The sequence below is a fragment of the Podarcis liolepis genome (genome assembly GCF_965112155.1).
Source record: "Podarcis liolepis genome assembly, chromosome: 3".
Classification (NCBI taxonomy): Eukaryota; Metazoa; Chordata; class Lepidosauria; order Squamata; family Lacertidae; genus Podarcis; species Podarcis liolepis.
The window spans coordinates 10,595,339-10,620,689 of record NC_139557.1 but is presented as its reverse complement, the minus strand read 5'-3'; the positions used below and the strand labels follow the sequence as shown (position 1 = coordinate 10,620,689).

Here is a 25,351-nt window from a genome sequence, read left to right as displayed (position 1 = left end):
AGATAGATAGATGATAGATGATAGATGATAGATAGATAGATAGATAGATAGATAGATAGATAGATAGATAGATATTGCTTTATTCTACACCACTCAGACTTCAGCTGCAGTGCTAGATGGATTGATATATTATCAGCAAATTAGACTGGGTTCTAAGGAGATGGATGAAGATGGTCAGGGCAATAGAAAACAAATCCTATGAGGAAAAATGGCAGGGACCAGGAACATTTAGCTTGGATAAAACTGGGAGGTGGGTGGGAATGATGCCGCTTTCCAAAGACCTGAAGTGTTGTCACATGGAACAGGGTCAAGACATGTTCTCTGCTGCCAGAGTAGATCTAATTAGCTGAAGTTATAGGAGGGTAGATTTCAGCTGAACACCAGGAGAAATGTTTTAGCAGCAAGAGCAGCTTGACAATGTTATAAGGCAGCGAAATGGATAGAGATTCAAATTGAATTATCGGGGAGAAGAGATTGCAATGTGTAGTGGGATACCGCCATCCGTGTTCTCAGGTTTCCAATAAGAACAGACACTGCTTCTTAATATAAAACAGAAGTAGAACACCAGTCATCTTAACAGTGACAAAGCAGCAAGAGATTCTTCTTCTCCTGCTTCCTCTGGAAGGCAGGTGGTCCTCCTCCTACAATGATCAGCTCTCCACTCACCATACGCCTGTTTCATGGACTTTACTGTCTCTGTGGGTGCTCAGATCAGCTTGGAAAAGGAGTGCTTCCATGTATTTACACCAGAATTTGTGGCATCCACCAAGGTGTGCTTCTGAGTCTTCTCAAATATCCAGCATGCTGCCACAGCCAAAAGCATTCTTTATAATCTGCAACGGTTCTACACGCTATTCATGTACGAGAAGAGGTGCTGGGTTTCAAAACAGGGCATCTTCACAATCACACCCAATTCTATCAGTTGCTATTTGTTTTAAATGATGGCAATATTCATTAATGTCCATTCACGAGAATGAGAAACATAGTATAAAGTAAATCAGAAGAGCTCCAGCCTTGATTCTACAAAAACACCTACGTCCTTGCACATGTTCTTCCACACTTTGAGTCCTCGGTGGTTTATCACACACTTGAAGCAATATGCAGCACACACTCAATAGCTTTGTAGACTAGTTCTCTCACTCACACATCCAGTCCCCTTTAATTAATGTGTAAATACAACCATGAGGATGTTTTGAATGGCTGGGGAAATTGTCAACACGTAGTGTGTGCGGCTATGGTGATCACACAGGGTCCCCGGACGTTTGACGGTCTATTGATCCCTGTGCCACCACTATGATCTCTTTCCCGCTGCCACCAAATCTGTTTTTCTTGGGTACACACAGAGTCCAGACAGTTGTTAACATTAACAAATAATCAAGTTTATTTATAAGCATGAACAAGTTTGTGGTGTCAGTTAATTTTTCTTGTCAGTTTCTTAATCTTAGTTTCGTTACTGTCCTATACGTACCTAACAACTTCAAACTGATTATCCCACCTATCTATCTGACTCCACCTAACAGTTCCTCACACTCTCTCACAACACAACTCGACCAACCCACAGACTTATCCTCCCTCTTCCTTCTCCAACTCCCAACTGACTTTCACATAACTCCAACTCTAACTCCTCCCCTTGGGTTCCCACTGGCCAATCACATCACACTCATTTAACCCTTTCCTTATGACCCACCTAGGAGGCAAACGCCACAGCAGCCATTTTGCCTTCCATCTTATCTAAGATACTCTAATTAAAAATCATGTTTTTAAAATTAAAAAAGTAATTTTGCACTGCTCAATACTAGCTCACTTGCACGTTTCCTTCCTTTTTGAGAAATGCCCCCCAGTTAGACTGTAGTTTACTTTGTTCCTTGCCATTCTATACTCTGAAAAGGCAACAGAATTCTAGACAATGGTTGAATGTTATGATCTAAGAATCATATTCAATCTGTAGTTTTATGAGGTCATAAAATTCTACAGTGTAAAGGCTACATTTTTATTGCCACACTTTCTGTGGGCAATGTTCTCTCGACTGTTAGATGAATTTGTATTTCACAATTTTAGCTCCTCGGTTCGTACTAGGCTTCTACACTACATTAGCCATTAGCCCTGCAGGGTGAATGGCTATCTCCCACCCTGTCTTCAGCATTCTGGTCCCATGTATGAACATTTGCAAAGCACTGTGGGAAGGCAGAAGCCCACCTCATAAGGAGCTGCTGGTCATAGTTCAGTGGTAGAGCATGTACTTTGCATGCAGAAGGTCTCAGGTTCTGTCCGACAGTTGGACTCAGTAGGAGGAAGCTTCCATTGTTCCTGTTATGAGAATGGTCTCATAAATTCACAGTATCCTTTCCATCCTCCTCTCTTTGCCACCTCATGTGTCAACTGTCATAGATGCATAGGCATCAGCTCTCAGTCAACCCATTCAGGACCAAGCTGGACATCCTGAGAAACTTTATAAACAGGACACCCCTTGCTCTCTGACCTTCAAAAGCTGGAAGCAATATGCACAGCTCCTTTCGTATCTGTACTATTTTCTTACACATTTCCTTGGAAGCATCCTGGACTGGCTACCGTTATTAACAGGATATTGAGCTGGGTGGCCCACTGAATCAACTTGGTTCCTGGTTCTAACATGTTCTTGACTTGTGTAGGCTCAAGGTGTCCTTCCTTCCTTCCTTCTTCCTGACTGACCCTACTTGGATTTTGGGGGGGGATACATATGAGTCAGTTCCTTCACTGTTATTTTCCTTCAGGTTGAATTCAAGGTCGCCTTGTTGCTTTCGCCTTACAAGGCTCTGGTAGATGGGAGTGGATGACATAGTCTTGTTTACTGTCTGTTGGAGCTGAATATACCCTGAGATGTTTACAGGTATTTCCTGCACCACAGGAAAAGTGGAGGATTTCCATCCTCAGCAGAGGCGGCTCTCCTGACTCATTGGAGACAAGGAGCGCAAGCTGTGTGTTCTTGCTCCTTCCTGTTTCTTCACCCAGCGCAATGTGGTGGGGCTATTTGCTGTCTGGAGAGGAGAGGCAGCAAGTGCTGTGTGCCAAAATCATCGCTTCCTTGATGATGTGCTCAAAAAAAAAGTAAGTCCTGTGGGGGAGCTGATCTTTTATTTTAACTTTCAAAAGGAAGCTGTAGCAACACATACACACACACCACAGCAAGAATGACTAGATTCCAGGCTCTGCCTTTCGCTTTGGCTGATTTAAGCATTTTGGGATGGTTGAAGTTTTCCAAACACCTCTATACTTCTAGGCCTGGCAGAAGGCTGTCCTCCTCCTTTCATGCTTTCCAGATGTGAGCGCTAAAGGGAAGCTGCCTTACAAAAAGAAAACAGGCTTTTTGTGAAATGTATCTCTCTTTCCTTTCCAGAAATAAAAACAAGATTCCCGCCCCCCCCTTTCCTAAGAGAGTTTGGATCCCTTATTTAGACTGTTCACATATTCATCTCTATTACTGAAGGCACATCCTTCCTCCAAACAGGAACTAGTTGAACATTCTTACATTCTTCCCCCAGCAGAACTCTGAGACCTGCTTTTTGGTTGGGGTTTAAGGATTTCCAACAGGATATAACAATCAACCACACAAAACAACACATCCCAAGATACTTGTGTTGGGGGTGCATTGTAATTTTAGTAAGCTGGTTTAAAGTATGTGGGTACAAGCAGAATTGTCCTGAGGGACACAAGGCAATCAACAAAACTCCTTTCTCTGGAACAATTTTTCTTGGATTGCATATGCAATAAAGGTTTGTGTGACTCAGTCTCTGTGGCCAGATATGGCAATGGCTTTGTATAGACCTCCATAGAAGAATTGTCTTTCCATCGTATAAATGTAATCTAAATTAGCTTCAGAACCAAATTATTAACTGCCATTTATACTTTAATAATCACAGAGAGAACAAAGAACACAACTAGGAATGGCAGTGCTCCCAATTAAGGAATCCACCCCCTGCTGTCCCTATTAATCTACGTCACTTCTATGTCTTGTAATCTGAGTTTGTACCCTCTGTGCTTTCTGTTCTGCTACTTTTTGAGCTCTCCGTGACTTTGGAGAAGGTGGGGTGACTGCTGTCCAGAGACTGTGAATCTGTTAACCCTCTCTCTTCCAGTGTTTCTTCTCCTAGCTGTCCCCCATCCAGTATTTCCCAGCTTCAGCCTTCTGAACTATGCCCCTCTGCAAACCACTGTTCCAAATCTATACTGTCCTCCTGCTCCTGGGAAGATTCAGGATCTGGAGCAGGGGGAGGCTCCCACCATTCTTTCTCAGTGCAGCCCTCCTCAGCACGGTCCCTGACAGATGAACACATATTCTGGCGCGATGTAAAACCACTTCCTGTATTTCTATTTTCCTCCCAATGGGCATCTGTCACCAATGGTCCCCGTGCCTATCATTTCTTACAGTGCAGACTCCAGCCCAGCACACATTGTATTAGATCAGATTTTTAAAATGCTGAATTCTAGGCTCAGGGGTGGGGCCAATGGCCAAAAGTGAATGAAATGAAGTTCATGTCGGGAGTAGGAGAGTTAGGTGCCTGGGTCTGAGAGGGAATGTAGAGTTCGGTCCAAGTTCCCCAATAGAATGCCCCGATCACATGGTTCAGGAAGTGGAACACCATGCCACTATTGCCCAACGAAAGCAAGCCATGCACAACAAACCAAGAGTGCTGATTGCTTCAGCTACCGTATATGGGGGGGGGGGGGAACATTTGGTCTCACACATTTCAATGGTGACTCATCAGATGCTATCGCCACCTTTCAGAAGAAGTCAAAATTAGAATGTGGGCATGCCAAACATTAGAAGAAAGAGTTCTGCTTTGTAATTTAAGAGCACTAAGCTGAACTTTAAAACAGTGTTATTTGGCATCATTTTTATTATTGTTTTTTTTCCTTCTTTGAATTGTAATCAGTGTTTGACATTCCCAAGTTTCTTTCTATAAAGTCAGACAGAACAATAGATAATTTGTGACCCTTTTTCTTGGATGGCTACAATGACTTCAATATTTAATGGCTGTGATTTTGGCTCCGATTCTTTGGCACTTGCACTGGAAAGCAGTTAGACTCTCCAGCAGGCATATTCCAAAAGAACACACCCATTTCTCACAATCTCAAGTGTATATCAATGGTGATATCTCTTATGCAACAGTAAAACATATCATCTTTCCCAGATGCTTGTGTTATCTAATAGCACATGAGACGCTGTATATAATATACGATTGCTCTGAATCCACTCGAGCTACACTTTATAAAGCTGTTTCTGTAAGACTAGCTGCATCAGAATATGGATGGGGCTGTGTGTTAAATGGGCATTCAGCTGAAAGCAATGCAATGCAGATGGACAACATCAACACCCAGATGCACATTCTAATTTCCTTTTGTTTGAAACACTGATTTATGCCTTTGATTCCATATCCAAAATGTGACTCACCTGTAGATCTCCTTTGCAGGGCAGAGGTGGCATGCAGATCTTATCTAAACCTATGTAAATGAAAGCCACTGTAGTGTAGTGTTGGACTAAGCTAGGGCCTGAGAGACTTGGGTTCAAATCCCTTCTCAGCCATGAAACACAATTTATTTCATCCTAAACTAAGTCGCATATTGACTAAAATGTTGCTTTTAAACTATCATGGATACTTAATAATGATTATCAAAGAATTTTAAGGCAAAAAATGTTAAAGAGTCAAATTGCTAAGAGCAATGGACATCAGCTACTCAAGCCACAGGCATAGCCCCTGAACGTAAGGGGTTCAAACAGGGCTCAGCAATTCCCCATCCCATGTTTTCTTGATGAAATCATAAAGAATGGGATTCAATTGTTGTCCTATGTGGGGGGAGGAGTAACAGGGTGCTAACAGGGCCCATGGGAACCCTCTGTGTTCAGAAACGGAGTCCACAATTGGAGTGGGTCAGGCCTAAACGTTTACACATTTCCCCAAAATTTGATGCTCAGCACCTTAGCTACAATCTGAAGAAGAACATTTTGCAATCTACCGTGATAAAGCACCCATCTCTGCCTTGCAAGTCGGTGAGCTGGATGGAACTCTTCAGGTACAGCTTGGATTATATTCCATGCCAACCAGGCAGAGTTTCAGACTCTCTTAAAGCTCAAACCAAAGACAGCAGATTATCCTTTCTAGAAGCCCAGAGCAGTCAGTGAGTAGAGGCAGGGTGGGTAGCTGACTTCCAGACAGCAAAGTCATGACCACTTACAGGCATAGCTGTCAACTTACAGAATTGAAAATAAGGGACCAGCAGCCTCAAAAATAAGGGATCAGCAGCCAAAATAAGGGATTTTCCAAGCACAGGTATGTTCAACTTCTGAGCCCCTCCGAGCCAAAGGCAGAAAGCCCAGCCAGCAGCCAAACGAAGCCTCAAGCCTCAAGGAAAACCACCGCCATCTCTCCGCTGGGAAGCGCTGAGCAAAGGCAAGTCCCCAGGCAACGCAGCCAATTTGATCAGCACCAGGCATGCAAGCTCCACCCCCCAGTAATTCTTAGACTTCTTATTGGGCGAGCAACACAGCCAAGCAACACAGTTGGAGGCTCCCTCCTCCCTGGCCAGCAGGGAGGGAGGGAGAGGAGCTGCTTCCTTTGAAACCCGGGAAATTTAAGGGACATCACCAATAAGGGACAGCAGTTGGACATGGCAGTGGGATAAGGGACTGTCCTGCCAAATAAGGGACGCTTGACAACTATGCTTACAGGGAAGGAGAAGGGATGGGACAAGGCAATGAGGAAGTTGGCACTCTGTTGTGTGGGAATGTTAAGGATAGTAGGAGAGCATATATTAATTAAATATTATCCTTCCTTCATTCACGCTACTGGGTCATGTAGCAGAGCAGATTCCCCTCAATTCAGCAGGAAGCTAGTTTGCAGACTCATTTGAATCTCTTTAGTTAAGCAATCCAGTCTGGCTTGATTAGAATGGATTATTCCTGGTGTCCCCTTTTATCCCCCTTAAAAGAATAAAGACACAAGAGTCTTTCCTTAAAAGTAACAAGAAGTTTACTCACATTCAGTTCACAGTATGATCCCTGATGGCAAGCTTTAGCTAGTAGTTACAGAACATAGTGTGAGTTCACCCCTTATGGGAATTGAGCCCATGTGCCGCTGGCTGAGAGCAAGCAGACAGCAAAATACATTAAGAGAACAGCATAAATAGAACAAAATGGCAGCAGGAGAGCAGCATGGCATCAAGAGAGAAGATGGCTGTGTGACTTGGAGTCAGCCAGGGTCACGCCCATCTCCCTGGTCACATGCAGGGGGAGGATGCTCCATACCAGTGGAACAGGAAGTCATACTGACTGGATTAACATCCTCCTGCCTGTGGCCACTCTAGGGAAACAAGGAATGTTGTATTTGACTGCTCCAATGGATTATATCCCATTTGTTGGGGGCATTGATGGGGTCACTCTGGCACTTCTGCCCAAGCATCCATACAGCACTAAGCTGCCTGTCACCTCATCCCCTACCTCCCAGTGAGGGGTAAAACTTGCACTACTTGGAGGTTAGGTACCTGGTGACAGCCCTTCTCACCGACCTCTCCTGCCAGAAGCTACTCCAGAGAGAGCATTTAAGCCATGGCTCTCCCTCTATATAGTTCTTCAGCCCTGGAATGCAGTTTGGAGAAACATCAGGCCTGTTGGAGTATCTTGTCAATGGAGACCCTGAATGAAGAATGAAGCTGCAGGGATGCCTAAACACTGCCACCCTCTTTGGTAACCTAGCTGCTAACTGTGAACCAAAATATAGTCAGGGGGTCAAGATCTAAACATCGGTGCCAGGAGTTTTTTCAAATGGCTGGATCTGGAACTTTTCACTTGGTGCTGCTCAGAGCAGGCACTACAATTTCAAATGGGGGCTATTAGCTTCAGTGACTCAGGGATGCTTTCAGAGCCATTAAACAAACCAGATCACTCTTTTAATGTCAAGGATATCAAATATACAGAGACGTTTGCACTCTGAGATTGTGAGAAGATGGAGCTTTTCCAATGACAGATCTGGGATGAACACCATATTAGCGTCTACTATTTACTTCTGCAGACCTTAAAACCATTTTTACTCCACAGACCAAAAGGCCAAAATCTGTCTGTGGATATATCTGAGCTGCGTTAGCAGTGAACATGCTTTGAGCTGTCGCAGAATCACACATTCAGTGCCAAACAATCTTAAGCTCCAACTAGAAATCTGACCGTCTTTTGGATAGAGATGTTTAAACTATTTGCCACATTAATAATTTGTGGCAGTGTCCCGCAGACTAAATATGCATGTGTTGCTGAATCATAAGTTCACTGGAAGCCCACAGTCAGAAAACTGGCCGGTTAAATTGAATCAGTATGAGAAAGTCAGCCTTCCTTACCTCTTGGCACTCTTCCCCACTAACAGCACTTCTCCCCCTCCTGTCTTGAGTGGAGGTATAACCCCATTTTCCTCCTGGACTTCTTGAGACACCTCCCACCTGGTTGTGTAGCCCCTGTCTTCACAGTTTTAGAGCACTGCTCAGTCTGCCCCTTCTGTTTCCTGGTCTTGTGTGAGATATCCCTTTCCCCCCTCTCCATTAAGATGAACTCATATCAACAACATTAAAATTCAGCATTCTGTAATTGATTCCTAACTCTGCCAGCACCACTTGAAATGTCTGCAAACATTATTTGATATTACAGTAATTCGACCCCTCATAGGGATGGGCTTTTAGAAAGTCGAGGACTCGTTTCAGCCTACTGCATAAAATGAAAGCTCTGCTACCTTCTTCCACCATAAGGATCCTTGACAAATGTTGGTTTTCTGCTAAACTAACGCTAAACCTTCACCTGTACAAAGCACATCTCTCTATTCTAATAGATTCTCTTCCTCCACATGTCTCAGTCATTTTGAGGAGGATGTGATATGATGTGTGGTTTATCTATCACCCTCTTTAGAATGCTTCAGAAATATGCAAAAATAAAAATAGTTACATGTATGGTTCTTCTTGCTTCCTTCCTCCCCCCCCCCAGCAAAAAGCATTTATATGAAGTCTCTTGCTCATTCCCAAGAAATCCATCTATGTTTTGTGCCCGATGAATTCCTGCACGAAGTATAGCAGATGTGTCGAACTAGGAGGGTGTGCTCTGACAGGGAGATTTCCCGGGAGCTAGAAGGCATTTTCTCATGAATCTTTGTGTCATGACATTTGACAGCACAGAAATGGCCCTGTGTTCCTTGGCTCCCATCAATAAGGCTTGATGCCATATTTGTTTAAGCTGGTCCTGAACAGTTTTTTCCAGAAGTGTCGTCATCTTTGGAAATCCCCTTCTCTCCAATTAGCTCTTTCGAATCACTTTCCCAGCATCCTGTGCTTAAATTTTAACTCTCTTCCAAAGTGCTCAAAGCACCTGACACATCCCAGAAAGGTAACTGCATTAAGTCTGCTGCAAAAATAGAAGTCAAATAATCTTTGACTTCCTAATGACTAATAACTTTTTTGTGATGTAACTTTCATAGACTGAAACCTACTTCATCAGATGCATAATCCTCAATTGGCAGGTAAAGCTATGGTTTTCCCAGTAGTGATGTATGGAAGTGAGAGCTGGACCATAAAGAAGGCTGATTGCCAAAGAATTGATGCTTTTGAATTATGGTGCTGGAGGAGACTCTTGAGAGTCCCATGGACTGCAAGAAGATCAAACCTATCCATTCTTAAGGAAATCAGCCCTGAGAGCTCACTGGAAGGACAGATCCTGAAGCAGCTGAGACTCCAATACTTTGGCCACCTCATGAGAAGAGAAGACTCCCAAGAAAAGACCCTGATGTTGGGAAGGATTGAGGGCACAAGGAGAAGGGGACGACAGAGGATGAGGTGGTTGGATGGTATTCTCGAAGCTACCAGCATGAGTTTGACCAAACTGCAGGAGGCAGTGGAAGACAGGAGTGCCTGGCGTGCTCTGGTCCATGGGGTCACAAAGAGTCGGACAAGACTAAACAACTAAACAACAACATACATGTCAAAGGTCTGGAGTGGGGATTGGAAATAGTAGGGCCTAATGATCTATCTGAAATGTAAGAGGCCCAGTACTACTGTGCCATTTATAGGCAAAGCTCCAAGATAAGAACAGAGAATTAATTGGTGATAATATCATTGTACAAAGCTTACTATGCAAATGTAACATCTGCAGTAGGAGATAAAAACCCTTATCTTGATCCATACTTACACTGAAAAGAATCCAATTTGCTGATAAAGTCTGGTGTAAAGTAACTAAGACCACAAATAGACAGGCATCCCTGATAGCCAGGGGTGGTCCACCCATGAGGCCAGTTGAAGTGATCACCTCAGGAGGCAGGATCCATAGGAGCAGCAGATCCCGATGTAGATTCCCTACCCCATTCTCAATGTAGATCTTCACTCACATCTTCTTCCCTGGTGGAGAGGGAGGCACCATTTTGCAGTTTGCCTCAGGTGTCAAAATATATTGGGCTGGCTCTGCTGATAGGCATTGACAGACCTTTTCTCATCCATGAATTTCTCTGGTTAGAAGGCCACCATGCCTGCTGAAGCTGGTCTGGTTCTGATCAGTGCCTAGATGAGTGACCAGTGGGGAATCACATGTATGGCATCTTGAGTTCCATGGCAAAAGAAACATGAGATTAAAAATGCAGTAGTTGTTGTTATTTAGTCGTTTAGTCGTATCTGACTCTTCGTGACCCCATGGACCAGAGCACGCCAGGCACTCCTGTCTTCCACTGCCTCCCGCAGTTTGGCCAGACTCATGTTTGTAGCTTCGAGAACACCGTCCAACCATGTCATCCATCCTCTGTCGTCCCCTTCTCCTTGTGCCCTCCATCTTTCCCAACATCAGGGTCATTTCCTGGGCGTCTTCTCTTCTCATGAGGTGGCCAAAGTATTGCAGCCTCAGCTTCACGGTCTGTCCTTCCAGTGAGCACTCAGGGCTGATTTCCTTAAGAAAGGATAGGTTTGATCATCTTGCAGTCCATGGGACTCTCAAGAGTCTCCTCCAGTCTCCTTACTTACCTGCTTGGTTCCATAGACTGCTAGTAGAGATCTCAAGCCACTTGATGGAACTCAGTGATGCTGCCAAAACCTCACAATGTCCATTGTCTCCAGAATATAGTTTTAAAACAAATGAAACTAAACAGTGTTGTTTTAACCAGGGCTATGTTCAATTAACTGTCACTTGCTTCTTTTCAGGAGCTTAGAACTACATTTTAGCCACACAGAAATCTTACATGGAGGCGAGATAAACTAATCTGCACAGGTTCAATGATGAATTAAATCTATGTTTCCTTCCAACCTAACCAACAGCTTTGCTCAGTTTCCCCCAATCTGGTGCCCTCCAGATGGTGTTGCACTCCAACTCCTGTCACTGCTAACCACTGACCATGATGGTTGGTGCTGATGGGAACTGGAGTCCAAGAACAACTGGGCTTGAAGAAGGCTACTCTAGTTGTGATTACATTTAGGGGGCTTTTCCATTTCCTAAATTCACAATGCAAGACAAGTTTTAAGCAAAGACTTCTCAAAAAAGTTTAGTGAAGAACTGCAAATTCCATTAAATTACTTGATTTGTGCCTCTGTGGCCTAATGGAGATTTGGAGTAAAGAGCCATAGGGAGTTGCCAACAGCCAATATTGCCTAAATTGTGGTGGGCATGGCTGATTATAAACCCCAAAGGTTTAAATAAATATCTCAGGATAATCTATTTGTACAAGTTAAATAAACTCAAATCCTCTCCAATTCTTAGAACAAACAATATTGAAAACAATAAGGAAATTAAGGGAGATATGTTAGCATGTCTTTCGTATCAAAGGCTTCTGATATTCCAGAGATTTGCTTATACCAGACATTATAGAGACTATTAGCATGAGAGCCCTAGAGAAGAGTACTGTGGCTTTATAAGGTGAAAGGTAAAGGTAAAGGTACCCCTGACCATTAGGTCCAGCCACAGAAGACTCTGGGTTTGCGCACTCATCTCGCTCTATAGGCCAAGGGAGCCGGCGTTTGTCCGCAGGCAGCTTCCGGGTCATGTGGCCAGCCTGATTAAGCCACTTCTGGCAAACCAGAGCAGCGCACAGAAACGTTGTTTACCTTCCCACCGGAGCAGTACCTATTTATTTACTTGCACTTTGATGTGCTTTCAAACTGCTAGGTGGGCAGGAGCTGGGACTGAGCAACGGGAGCTCACCCCGTCGTGAGGATTCGAACCACCAACCTTCTGATTGTCAAGCCCTAGGCTCTGTGGTTTAGACCACAGCGCCACCCACATTCTTGCTGGCTTTATAAGGAATGGACAGTAATGGAGTGTCTGGAAAACTAAAGTCAATTTCCATTTCCATCGCTGATCTGCTGGATTGACATCATATCATCAGGTCAGCTCCGTAGACTGCAAGTTATTTGTATCGGTTTGCTGTTTCTCATTGTACATTTATGAGGATTTGCATACTTAGACATAACCTTCCTTTGTCAGTATTTGAAAAGAGAGTTGGCGTATGAAAAGAGAGTTGGCACAAACTAGTAGCTGTATTAAGAGTGAAATACCTGGCATTTTCAGTGTCAAACTGCAGCACAGTCATTTTGACCAACTACAAGTAGAAATATTATACCCCGTAGACTGATTAGCAGGCAATATCTACCAGGCTTATGCATAGGCATTAGGATTCTAGCTTAGATCTATGTGCACATAGCAAGGTCTTCTTAGAATCATAGAATCATAGAGTTGGAATAGACCACAAGGGCGATCGAGTCCAACCCCCTGCCAAGCAGGAAACACCATCAGAGCACTCCTGACATATGGTTGTCAAGCCTCTGCTTAAAGACCTCCAAAGTAGGAGACTCCACCACACTCCTGGGCAGCAAATTCCACTGTCAAACAGCTCTTACTGTCAGGAAGTTCTTCCTAATGTTTAGGTGGAATCTTCTTTCTTGTAGTTTGGATCCATTGCTCCGTGCCCGCTTCTCTGGAGCAGCAGAAAACAACCTTTCTCCCTCCTCTATATGACATCCTTTTATATATTTGAACATGGCTATCATATCACCCCTTAACCTCCTCTTCTCCAGGCTAAACATGCCCAGCTCCCTTAGCCGTTCCTCATAAGGCATCGTTTCCAGGCCTTTGACCATTTTGGTTGCCCTCCTCTGGACACGTTCCAGTTTGTCAGTGTCCTTCTTGTACTGTGGTGCCCAGAACTGGACACAGTACTCCAGGTGAGGTCTGACCAGAGCAGAATACAGTGGCACTATTACTTCCCTTGACCTAGATGCTATACTCCTATTGATGCAGCCCAGAATTGCATTGGCTTTTTTAGCTGCCGCGTCACACTGTTGGCTCATGTCAAGTTTGTGGTCAACCAAGACTCCTAGATCCTTTTCACGTGTACTGCTCTCAAGCCAGGTGTCACCCATCTTGTATTTGTGCCTCTCATTTTTTTTGCCCAAGTGCAATACTTTACATTTCTCCCTGTTAAAGTTCATCTTGTTTGTTTTGGCCCAGTTCTCTAATCTGTCAAGGTCGTTTTGAAGTGTGATCCTGTCCTCTGGGGTGTTAGCCACCCCTCCCAGTTTGGTGTCATCTGCAAATTTGATCAGGATGCCCTTGAGTCCATCATCCAAGTCGTTGATAAAGATGTTGAATAAGACCGGGCCCAAGACAGAACCCTGTGGCACCCCACTAGTCACTCTTCTCCAGGATTAAGAGGAACCATTGATGAGCACCCTTTGGGTTCGGTCAGTCAGCCAGTTACAAATCCACTGAGTGGTAGCATAGTCAAGACCGCATTTTACCAGCTTCTTTACAATAATATCATGGGGCACCTTGTTGAATGCCTTGCTGAAATCAAGGTAGGCTACATCCACTGCGTTCCCCTCATCTACCAGGCTTGTAATTCTGTCAAAAAACGAGATCAGGTTAGTCTGACATGACTTATTTTTCAGAAATCCATGCTGACTATTGGTGATCACAGCATTCCTTTCTAGGTGCTCGCAGACTGTTTGCTTAATGATCTGCTCCAGAATCTTCCCTGGTATTGATGTCAGACTGACTGGGCGATAATTATGCATTATCTTGTGCCTTGCTCTCCTAAAATCCCCTGCACAGTGACTGTACAATACATTCTGCAGTGACTGGCACTTCCAAGCAGTTTACATGAATTTTTACATGAAGTACATTGCATTATTCTAGCTGCCTCCAAGTGAAAACAAGAATGGCAGTCACCAAGGGTCCATCAGACAGAAAGGTCTGTGGCTTTTTCATCAGGTAGAGTTGGTGGCTGTTTCAGGCACATGGGGCTGTATTCAACTAACTCAAGAGATATTGGCTTTAATTTAAGTGGGTCTTCTCTGAGTAAAGGCTGGTGCCACGATTCTATGAATACAACCCAGAGTGTGGCCACAAATAACCACTCCACTTTTTCAGAGAGTTTCTTTGGTGTGGTTAAAACTCGCCATGAACAGGTGGAAGCCATATCACACAAATAACTTGCTATGAAAAATGGTGCCTATGTTCTGTGTGGCTTCCGACCTTGGTATAACTAGTGTAGCAAAGCGGGTATGAGCTTTGATCAGTGTGGGAATGAAGCATCCTCTAGTTGCCTATCTTCTGACAAATCTGATTCTCTTGTCATTACTGGAGACAGCACGTAGGACTGGATGGATCACTGTATTTAACTCTAGAGAGCATTCCACATCATCTCCCCTTCTCCTTTTTTTAAAGTATACTTTTTTTAGTGCAGGAGGCACACGATGAAGGGTCTCAGATGATGATCATATGATCTGGATAAGTTTGTATGGGCCTTTGTATGAACAAGGTTTCAGGTTCTATCCTTGGCATGTCCAGTTACAAGAATTTCAATGAGCTGCAGAAGATCTCATGTTTGTGACCTTGAAGAACCACTGATGGACTGGGTAAGCAATGGTGACTCAGTAAAAGGCAGCTTCAGCACTAACACATTTTCAGCCTAATCCACAACCCACTTTTAATGGAAGCACATGGGTGGATTTCCACTGATTGTTGCTCCTCTCTAAAGATAATAATATTGAGACCAAGTACTATGTAAAAGTAAACACATATAAAAGTAACTTGCATGTTACACATATTTGCTTATGTGATTGTAGCTTTATGCATGTAAGATGAGTTCTACCTATACTGGGGTATAGTATGCATAAAAATTCCCAATATTAGTGAAAAAATACATACTAAATATTATGCATATATTTATGAAAATAGCATGCAAAATATATTAGGGGAGACTGTTTTACAAAGATGTGTAATCTGGGGCTGCACCCACCTTGCATGTCTTATATGGCATCAGGTGTGGGGCTAGGTAAGGACACGACTGATTATGCAGCTGTTCCCTGCCAACAGCAGAACTGGACTCCCAACCCATTATCTGATGGGCAAGCAGTTTGATCCTCCTTGGTTGCCATCTCCTCCCACCTCCATGGGCCAACTTTGACAGGTGAATGGGACAACCCTCCTGTCCATCACTTGGTGATATGCTGTTGATGATAGCCTTTCCCCCTTCCTTCCTCCTGAGGCTACCTGAGAAGGATTATAACTCTCCTCTAGAGAGCACTGCTGTAAGAGAGACTGGGAATACAACACAACTTTTCGTTGCAGACCTTGCTTGTAGGGAAGCATTGATTTTAAAAAATCCCTAGTGTCAGAGCAAAGCTTGTGAACAAGTTCCAAGGGGATGAGGTTTACAAGCTGAGGACAGGGAATTCCCTTAGCACAATGATCTCTGGGTAAATCTTAAGGAAGGAAGTTCAGAGACAGGAAGGGTGGGTGTGGATAGGAAAATGCTACTCTGCGTTGGGCCTTGAATCTTAGCCCATGGATGGATAAGACAGGATCTAGAAATTAATGTGTGATGTGGAGAATTCAATTATCTATCGAACAACCTTCAAGTCTGGCAGCTGGTTCAAAGCTGATAAGGAGGAGACTGGTCATAAAGTTCCCATGGAATGTTCTCATCCCTCGTTGGCACGTGTATGAGTTAAGAAAGCATGAATCAGAATCTAATTCTGCCAAACAGTGATTGGATCCCTCAGAGGCACTGGCCTATGAGTTACCCTAACAACATGCTCTGTTGAGCTATGGGAACTATAGAGGGTGTTTGTTTTTCTCCCCTCTTGTCGTCCTGCAGCCTGATTTTTCCCACACTGTTTTCTTGTCCTTTTAGTTTTCAAAACATGCAGCTGAAAATGCAATACATTCATTGGGTTATGCCACCAACTTTTAAAGGGGAGAGGGGAAATCCAACTTTCATCTTGAATGTAGCTAAAATCAAGAAGTCTGGCGATGCTTGGAATCTCCTGGCCAGCCAAAACTTTGTGGCATGTCTGGAACTCTGGGAATCGGCCAATGGGAACATCTAAAAGGGGTCATCATGCAGACTGGTGTAGGATAGATTAATCACGGATGGCGAAGAATCTTCCCAGACTTTACTAGAGACATCTCATTCCTATGTCGAAGTTCACTTTTGTGCAGGAGAAAAAAGCTCTTCTGCAGTTATTTCCCTGTTGCTTCTTTACACACATTTCCAGAACAAGGGAAGACACGTGGATAACCCCCCCCCCCCCGAAGATATGAGCAACAGTTTCTAATTCATGACACAGGCATCAGTAGTGGCTCATGCGATGGGATGGCTCTGTGGGTCCACCCCATCACGTGATCCACTACTGATGTCTGCCTAAGTAAAAGTGTTGCAGCAGCTTACCTGGAAGTGGCACGGTGATAGTAAGGATTAGCTCTGCTGGTTTGTCTGCACAGCCCCACCCTCGCTGCCCCCCTGCTGTATCCCCATTTGGGAAAGCGGCAGCAACGCCAGTGTCAAGAGAGCAGGTATCAGACCCCAACTGACAGGTGTACACTCAGCCAACTGGCTCCCCCAATAATAGAACCATATGATTGTAGAGTTGGAAGGGTCATCTAGCTCAACTCCCTGCAATGCAGGAATATCAGCTAAAGCATCCATGGCAGATAGCCATCCAACCATTTGAAGGAAAGTCCATAACCTCCCAAGGGAGTCCATTCCACTATCTAACGGCTCTTACTGTCAGAAGCTTCTTCCTGATGTTTAGTTGGAATCTCCTTTCTTGTGACTTGAATTCATTGGTACAGGTCCTACCCTCCAGAGCAGCAGAAAACATTCCATGTGGCAGCCCTTTAGATATTTGAAGATACTGTAGCTATCATGTCCCCTCAATGTCTCCTCCTTTCCAATGTTTAGTGAAAAAGAAGACTCTTGGATTATTCTTAAATTACAGTGGTACCTCGGGCTACAGATGCCTCAGGTTACAGATGCTTCAGGTTACAGACTCTGCTAACCCAGAAATAGTACCTCGGGTTAATAACTTTACCTCAGGATGAGACCAGAAACCACATGGCGGCGGTGTGGCAGCAGCAGGAGGCCCCGTTAGCTAAAGTGGTACCTCAGGTTAAGAACAGTTTCAGGTTAAGAACGGACCTCCAGAACGAATTAAGTTCTTAACCTGAGGTACCACTGTATAAGGCAAAGGTTTATTGTGGTGGCAGTAATGTGTGTAGAAAAAGGATTTGTGAACCGCAAGGATGTTGTATGGGTGCAACTCCTCCTCTACAAGCAAAGACTGTCCCACCCAGAGTTAACAGCAGAGGACAAGATTGGATTTCATCTGCCACAATGTTGTTCCCAACTACAGGGTTTTACTTTTCCCCAAAGGAATGAAGGCACCCATTCACTTAAAAGGAAGAACTTTGGGGTGCACTCAATAATGCATTACTACTGTTCTACTATTACTACTGGGATGCTGGTGGTGCTGTGGGTAAAACCACAGTGCCTAGGACTTGCCGATCGTATGGTCGGCAGTTCGAATTCCCGCAACAGGGTGAGCTCCCGTCTTTCGGTCCCAGCTCCTGCCCACCTAGCAGTTCGAATGCACCCTTAAAGTGCAAGTAGATAAATAGGTACCGCTTTATAGCGGGAAGGTAAACGGCGTTCTGTGTGCGGCTCTGGCTCACCAGAGTAGCTTCGTCACGCTGGCCACGTGACCCGGAAGTGTCTGCGGACAGCGCTGGCTCCCGGCCTCTAGAGTGAGATGAGCCCACAACCCTAGAGTCTGTCAAGACTGGCCCGTACGGGCAGGGGTACCTTTACCTTTACCTTTACCTTTACTGTTCTGAAGTGGGACAGGCCAGATAAAGGTTTTTCTGCCAGAGCAGGAACTATGTCCAAAATTATCAAGATGTAACAGAAGGAAAGGGAGAAACTTCCTAGTCATCATCCCCCGATAAAGGTAAAGAACCTCTGGACAGTTAAGTCCAGTCAAAGGTGACTATGGGGTTGAGGCGCTCATCTCGCTTTCAGGCCGAGGGAGCTGGCGTTCGTCCACAGACATCTTTCTGGGTCATGTGGCGAGCATGGCTAAACTGCTTCTGGCGCAATGGAACACCGTGATGGAAGCCAGAGCTCACAGAAACGCCATTTACCTTCCTGCCACAGTGATACCTATTTATCTACTTGCACTGGTGTGCTTTCAAACTGCTAGGTTGGCAGGAGCTGAGATAGAGCAATGGGAGCTCACTCCGTCATGGGGATTCGAACTGCCAGCCTTCTAACTGGCAAGCCCAGAGGCTCAGTGGATTAGACCACAGCGCCACCCGCGTCCCAAACCTTGATCCTAGGCTGGCCAGTGCAGGTGTTATTTGCTGTCAGAAAGTTGTCCCACAAGTAATTGGGCTGCTTACATTCTATACCAGGTATAGCAGGTATAGCCGAAAGAGGCTCTGTGGTTTAGTCCACAGTGCCACTGATGTCTCTGATATTTTAATGTAGTGGTGAAATACAGTCCAATTTAAACATTTTTAATCCCAATGATTTTGGTGGCAGAATGGTATTTACAGAAAAAAAAATGGATTTACAGCACTTGTTGGATCACATTTTTTGAAGTTTAGGTTAAACTTATACAGAATCTCAAACCCTATTTTGAAAGCCTTGATTAGCCCTTATCTGAGTGCCGCAGAGGGTGGGTAAGGAAGGGAGTGTTCTGTGGGATCCTAAATCTGAACTAGTTCTTACGGATAGTGTGTCAAAGTTTTTTGTTGCTGCATAATACTCTTATCGTGCAATGTAGAGGCATCCAGATACCACAGAACATATTAGCTGTGCTTCTGACAGTCAGCTTCCAATGATAACAAAATCATATGGCTTGTTTTATGGGTGGCCTGAGTTTAGAAAACTCAACTCCCAAGAAGAGAACATTTGAAAGGGAAACTCCTTTCCACCATCGTACTAGTTCTTTAAAATCCTTCACCTTCACCCTTAATGTTTCAATCGGCTCTCAGTTGGTGGCATCATATAAGAGAGCCTAAAGCATTGTGGCAAAATTAATTTGGTTCACTTTAACTTCATCCAAAAAACAAAAAAAAACCCATGAACTGCATGAAAAAAATAAAAATAATTCCATTTGCTCTTTCCAAAGCCAAAGAAGCTAGAGGAGTTCTCCAACATCTGTTTACATTTTCAATATATTCAGCAACATGAGGCACAAAATGATATTTAGGGAACAAATTTACTCACCTCAGAAGCTGGCTTCTGCGTTTTGATGCCATGTCACATATCACTATCCTTACTGAAGTGCTTCCAAGTCAAAGTTGGAAGATACTGAATGATTTCAATGGGGCCTGGAGGATCAAACCATGAGAAAAGAGTATGACAAAATTTTCATAAGAACTTAGGATGTTGCCTTCTACTGTTAGGACATTAGTCCACCTAGCTCAATATTGTCGACATTCAGTAGTGACCAATGGTGCTACACAGGTGTGGGGATGTTGTGCTCTCCTGGCTTCCCAGTCCTGAACATCTCTGTTGCCTACTGAGAGGGAGAGGCAATGGGGCAAGGCCAGCATGGGGGGAGTCTCAGATTGGCTCTGCCACACTATGATGAGCTATGTGGTAGCAACCTGCCGCCTTGGGAAGGCAAGGAGAACAATACAGACCCACTTTCAGGCAAGGAACATTTGAAGTCTTACCTGAGGATGGAACTTGGGTTTTTCTGCATACAAAGCAAATGTTCTACCACTGAGCTATGGCCCTTTATCTACATTTTTCCTTGCCTGGTTCATTTTATCACAGTGATCCATCATTTCTTCCATATAAAAGGAAACTGAGTTTTCCTTCCATATATCTCATAAAATATATTAAATTTGAGCAAAAGCAGAATATTCTGTATCTTACAGATCCGATGTTTAATAGAATAGTTTTTATTGAAAATCAATATTCTTGCTGTAGACAGCAAATGAAAACTTAACCCTCTTTTGGCTCAAGAAGCAACTCACTTTAAGAAATAAACTATTTATTTTCAGTACAGAAATCATCTCACTGATCCAGATCAGCTTGTACTGATCCTGGATAATTTATGCATTTCACATTAATAATATTCACAGCTGTTAGTTTTTGGGTGTGCAAAATTTACATTTGGTATTTCAGCTCTTATTTACCATTAGTTTAGATTTTTGTTCTAAATGTTTAAATTTCACCTTAATTTTGAATTTAGCTTGTTCCCTGTTATAAGAATGGCTGCAACTCTTAGTTGGGCAATACCTCCTCCCTTTCAGTTTTTTTTATTATTTTCATTTGTAACAGAAAATAACTAAACAAACGAACAACAGTGATTGAAACAATCTATTGCCAGCTGACATTGAAACTAAAAATACCCCATTAACTCTGTTCGAAACATATACATTAATAGGTTTCTAAATGAAATGGATAGTTATATGGCATGCATTCAAATGCAAAGTGGGCAGTGAGCTCTTCAAACCACTGGCTGAAACATGGAGAAAGTTTGTCCTTCTAGTCTAGCAGTATAAGTCTCTTAGCCACCTTAACACATCGCAGAATCCATGTTTGTTATCCATCGGCTAGTTGGGCAATACCTAGGACCAATCAAAAAGTCACAAAAATGTGGCAAGCTTTCAAGTTCTTCATGATGCTTCATCAGGCAAGATATTACATGAAACAGGTTGCCATGACACTCCCTCAAGCAGGTGTCATCATCATGAGGTCACAATGGCCACTGTCTCCTTTTCAGGCAAGCAGCATCAGTAGGGAAGACACATAGTTCGCTTCATTTGCCGGCTGGCAAATTCAACCGCCTCCCTCTCCACAGCTGCAGTGGATGTAGTGTACACAGAGTCACCCAGAGGTAGGTGGGCATAATCTGTCTTTGTCTCACTGTGGAGGGCAGCAGCAGCAGGGTGTGGGAAGAGTGGCCACCAGCCCCTCTCTCACTGAAAGGGGCAACTCCATATGGGCAGAGGAAAGGAGGAGACTCGAACATCCCGAGAGTTAGCGGGTAGTGGACACTGTCGGAGCAAGTTGCTTTGTTGGAGCTCTCCATGGTGCTGCCTTGTGGGCTTCTTTTCAAGGTTAGGTTGGAGAAGTTGATAGGTCTGTTCTGGCTTTTCTAGGACACTATGGCTGCAGACTTCTGAATACCAGTGGCTGGGAACTGTAGGAGGGGAGATTGCTCTTGTGCTCAACTCCTGCTTGCAGGCTACCCATGAGCTGCTTGGCCACTGTGAAAATAGGATGTTGTAGTAGATGAGCCATTAGCCTGAACCAGCAGGCTCTTTTCCTATTGTTAAATGTACATCTGGTGCATATTATTGCATAGTTATGTTTCTCTCTCATTATCTTCCTTCTCCTACTGCTCTTCTGCTCCTTCTTTAGAAGCTATCTCATGCTCTGAAAGAAAGTATGGCTTAGGCTCTTAAGTGCAACTTCACACAAGTTAACACATGCTATTGCATGTAATGGCCTATATAGTACGCATTGTATACATACGATTGTGTATCATCTGACCCGTCTACTGCAATTATTAAGTTTGCAGATGACACCACCATAATGGGTTTAATAACAGGTGGAGACGAATCAGCATATAGAGGGGAGGTCCAAAAAATATCTACATGGTGCCTAGGGAACAACTTGCACCTTAATATCAGAAAGACAAAGGAGATGGTGTTGGACTTTCGGAGGAAGAGGAGAGAACTAGCCCTGCTGTACATCAGGAAGGGCTGTGTGGAGAGAGTCTCTTCCTTTAAAGGTCTCAGTGAAGACCTTTCTTGGAAAATCAATACAACCCAGATGGTTAAGAAAGTCCAACAGAGACTCCATCTCCTCAGAGTATTGTGGAAGAACGATGTCAATCAACATTTGATGATCTTCTACTGGTCAACAACAGAAAGTGTCCTTTCATACTGCATCATGGTGTGGTACGCTGGTTTGACATCAACTGATAAGAAGTGCCTACAGAGGGTGGTGAATACAGCACAAGATATTATGGGCTGTCCCGTGACTCTGCTGGATGAAATAGCAGAAGAACGTTGCCTCAGGAGAGTGAGGAAAATTCTCAGCGATGATTCACACCCTGACTGGCACTTTCTTGATCTCCTGCCCTCAGGCAGAAGATATAGAAGCATGATTAGTCGCACCAACAGGGTAAAGAACAGCTTCTATCCGTGGGCTGTTAGGCTGCTGAATGAAAAGATAACAACAGGGCAACTGACTTTCGGGTTTGGTGGGTATGCGTTAGTAAACGAGGGGAATTAAGGCTAAGAGAGCTGAGTGGGGAGTGCTCGCGTAATCTCACTGTATACAAGTTGTACAAGTGACAATAAAGTGTGTGTGTGTGTATATATATATATATATATGCAGGTTTTGGTGTCCTCGGGTGTCTTCCCGTGTAAAAGTTGGGGTGTCTAGGCGACGTTTCGACGAGGTCTCACTCGTCATCTTCAGGCTGGTGCTTTCGGCTTCTTGTTACTGGAACAGAGCGGGATCTCAGTGTTTGAGTTCCTATAAATACTGTAGAGGGGTGTGGTGTATTGCCTCAAAAGTTCTGGGCAGAGGGGAAGTTCCCAGGCTAGTGTTCTTTTCTTCTTTTGTTCCTTAATTACTTGAGGGATATCTTGAGTGATTACTTGAGTGATATTCTGAGTACCACTTAGGTGGGTCATTAGGTGTGGATTAGTTGCTAAAGCCTTCGTGTCTTGACCTCTTGAATTTGTGAAGAGTTTTTCTGGGAAGATGGCTGTACTGCACTTAGTTGTGCTTTGGCTTGGCTTCGTGTATAGGGGCGAGCTGTGGTTTTGTGCCCTGTGCCAGCCAGATCTGTGTAGGGATTGCAGGGGGGTGCAGCATCCGGAGGTGCCACTATGGTTTGGTTACTGGATGGTGTCTGTAATTTATCTGTGGAGAGGGTCTGGGTTTGGGTCTGGTGTGGTTGATTGGTGGTGGCGTTCTGTGTGCCTCTGGATCTGGTGTCGGTTTTTGTGGGGAGGGCTAATTTCCAGATGTCTGGCAGGCGGGACGTGTCGTCACGCTTGTTCATGTTGTGAGGGTGTTTCTCTATCTCGATGGCTTCCATGATTATTCTCTTGTGGTGATGTTCCATGTTAAAGAGCAATTTGGAATCTGCAAAATTAATTTCGTGTCCTGTTTCTTTCATGTGTTGGAAAAGAGAGGAAGATTTTTCTTCTTTTTTGACGGCATTCTTGTGTTCTGCGATACGTGCATTTATTCGTCTGTTTGTTTGTCCAATGTACGTGGCTGGGCAGACTTTGCAGGGTATTTCATAGACCTCTTGGTTTTCCAACTGGATTTTATCTTTGGGGTTTCTGAGGATATTGGCTATTTTTTGGTTGGTGCAAAAGGCTGTTTTGATATTGTGTTTATGGAGGATTTTGCTAATTTTATCTGTAGTGCCCTTGATATAAGGAAGGAGGGCCATGCCATTGTTTTCTTCTGTGTCTTGGTTTTTGGGGGGTGTTTCTTTTTGGATTAGCTTCGTAACCCTGTTTTGCTGGTATCCATTGGCGATTAACACATTTGAGAGATTCTGTAACTCAGTTGTCAAGTGGTCTTTGTCAGTCAGGCGTTTGGTTCTGGAGATGAGGGTCTTGGCTACGGAGTTTATTTGTGCAGGGTGGTGGTGTGATTGAGCATGTAAGTAGCGGTTGGTGTGTGTTTTTTTCCGGTAGATAGTGTGTCCTAGGGAGCCATCAGGTTTTTTGTAGATTAGGACGTCAAGGAAGGGAAGCTGGTTGTTGGCTTCTATTTCCATAGTGAATTGTATTTTGGGGTGTAGGCTGTTGAGATGTGTGAGGAAGCTATCTAGTTTTTCTTTCCCGTGTGGCCAAATTACAAAGGTGTCGTCAACATATCTGAGCCAAAGTTTGGGTTTGTGTTCTGACTTGTCTAAAGCATTGGTTTCAAAGTGTTCCATGTACAGATTTGCGATGACCGGTGAGAGGGGTGATCCCATAGGTGCTCCTTCTATCTGTTTGTATCTTTGTCCATTGTGGATGAAGTACGTGTTGGTTAGGCAGTGGTTGGTCAGGTCCAGGATGTATTCGGGGGGATTGTATTTGTTTTGAATGGCTGTCAAGGCTTCATTAATGGGCACTTGTGTGAAGAGAGATACAACATCGAAGCTCACAAGTAGGTCATCGGGATGTAGGTTTTGCTTCTTTATTGTTTCTATGAACTGGAAGGAGTTTGTAACGTGTGAAGAGATGGATTCTGCATAGGGCTGAAGTTGCTTAGCGAGAAATTTAGCGAGATTTTGTAGAGGTGAGCCTATGGAGCTGACTATTGGTCTGAGTGGTGTTCCTTCTTTGTGTATCTTGGGGAGGCCGTAGAGTTTGGGGCATCTGGATGATTTTTCTCTGGGGATGATTCTTAGCTGGATTTCTTCACTGATAGGAGAGGCTTTTATTTTGGATTTGGTGGTTTTTTCCAGATAGGTGGTGGGATCTGTTTTTATAGGTTGGTAGGTAGGGTCTTGGAGTAGATTTGATAGTTTTGCTTGGTAGTCCGATGTGTTCATCACAACAGTGGCATTACCTTTGTCTGCTGGGAGAATGATTATGTTGTTGTCTTTCCTCAGGTTGGTGAGTGCTTTCTGTTCTTCTTTGTGTAAATTGCTTCTGGGTGGTTTGCTGGAGCAGAGGATGTTGGTGACTTCAAGTCTGATTTTATTGGCTTCATCTGGGTTGATTTTGGTTAGGCTAGCTTCGACTCCGCATATGATGTTTTCCGTGGGGATGCGTCTCGGGGTAACTGCAAAGTTGAAACCTTTGGAGAGTACTTTGGTTTCAGTTGAGGTGAGGATCCTGTCTGATATGTTATGTACTGTTTGTTTCATGGGTTGTTGTGGAGGGTGGCTGGGCTTCTGGCGTCTCTCTAGTTTGTGGAGTTTGTTGGTGTGTGTGTCTGTCTTATGTGAGGTCTCAGTTTCAGCTCTCCAGACGGCTAGTTGTTTGCATTTGTCCCAGAGTGCAGGGTGGATTTTGTTACAGAGTTTGAGGTGAAGAGTGAGCAGA

The 25,351-nt window shown here is 44.0% G+C and overlaps 2 long non-coding RNA genes across 3 annotated transcripts in view; both read right to left on the bottom strand.

Annotated features, from left to right (window-relative positions):
- LOC310703555 overlaps positions 1-21,013 on the bottom strand; it is a 23,285-nt gene extending 2,272 nt beyond the window's left edge. Inside the window, exons 1-2 of one of the 2 annotated variants that reach the window (XR_014524251.1) lie at positions 20,903-21,013; positions 19,548-19,651 (exon numbers count right to left, since the gene is read on the bottom strand). This is a non-coding gene — a long non-coding RNA (uncharacterized lncRNA). Of the gene's footprint in view, positions 1-19,547; positions 19,652-20,849 lie in introns of both variants that reach the window. The other variant, XR_014524252.1, reaches the window with a different exon arrangement.
- On the bottom strand, positions 1,841-7,111 carry LOC310703563. The gene is made up of 3 exons (XR_014524261.1): positions 7,013-7,111; positions 5,992-6,205; positions 1,841-3,316 (listed from the first exon to the last, which is right to left on the bottom strand). It is a non-coding gene; the product is annotated as an uncharacterized lncRNA (long non-coding RNA).
- Positions 21,014-25,351: the final 4,338 nt, after the last annotated feature.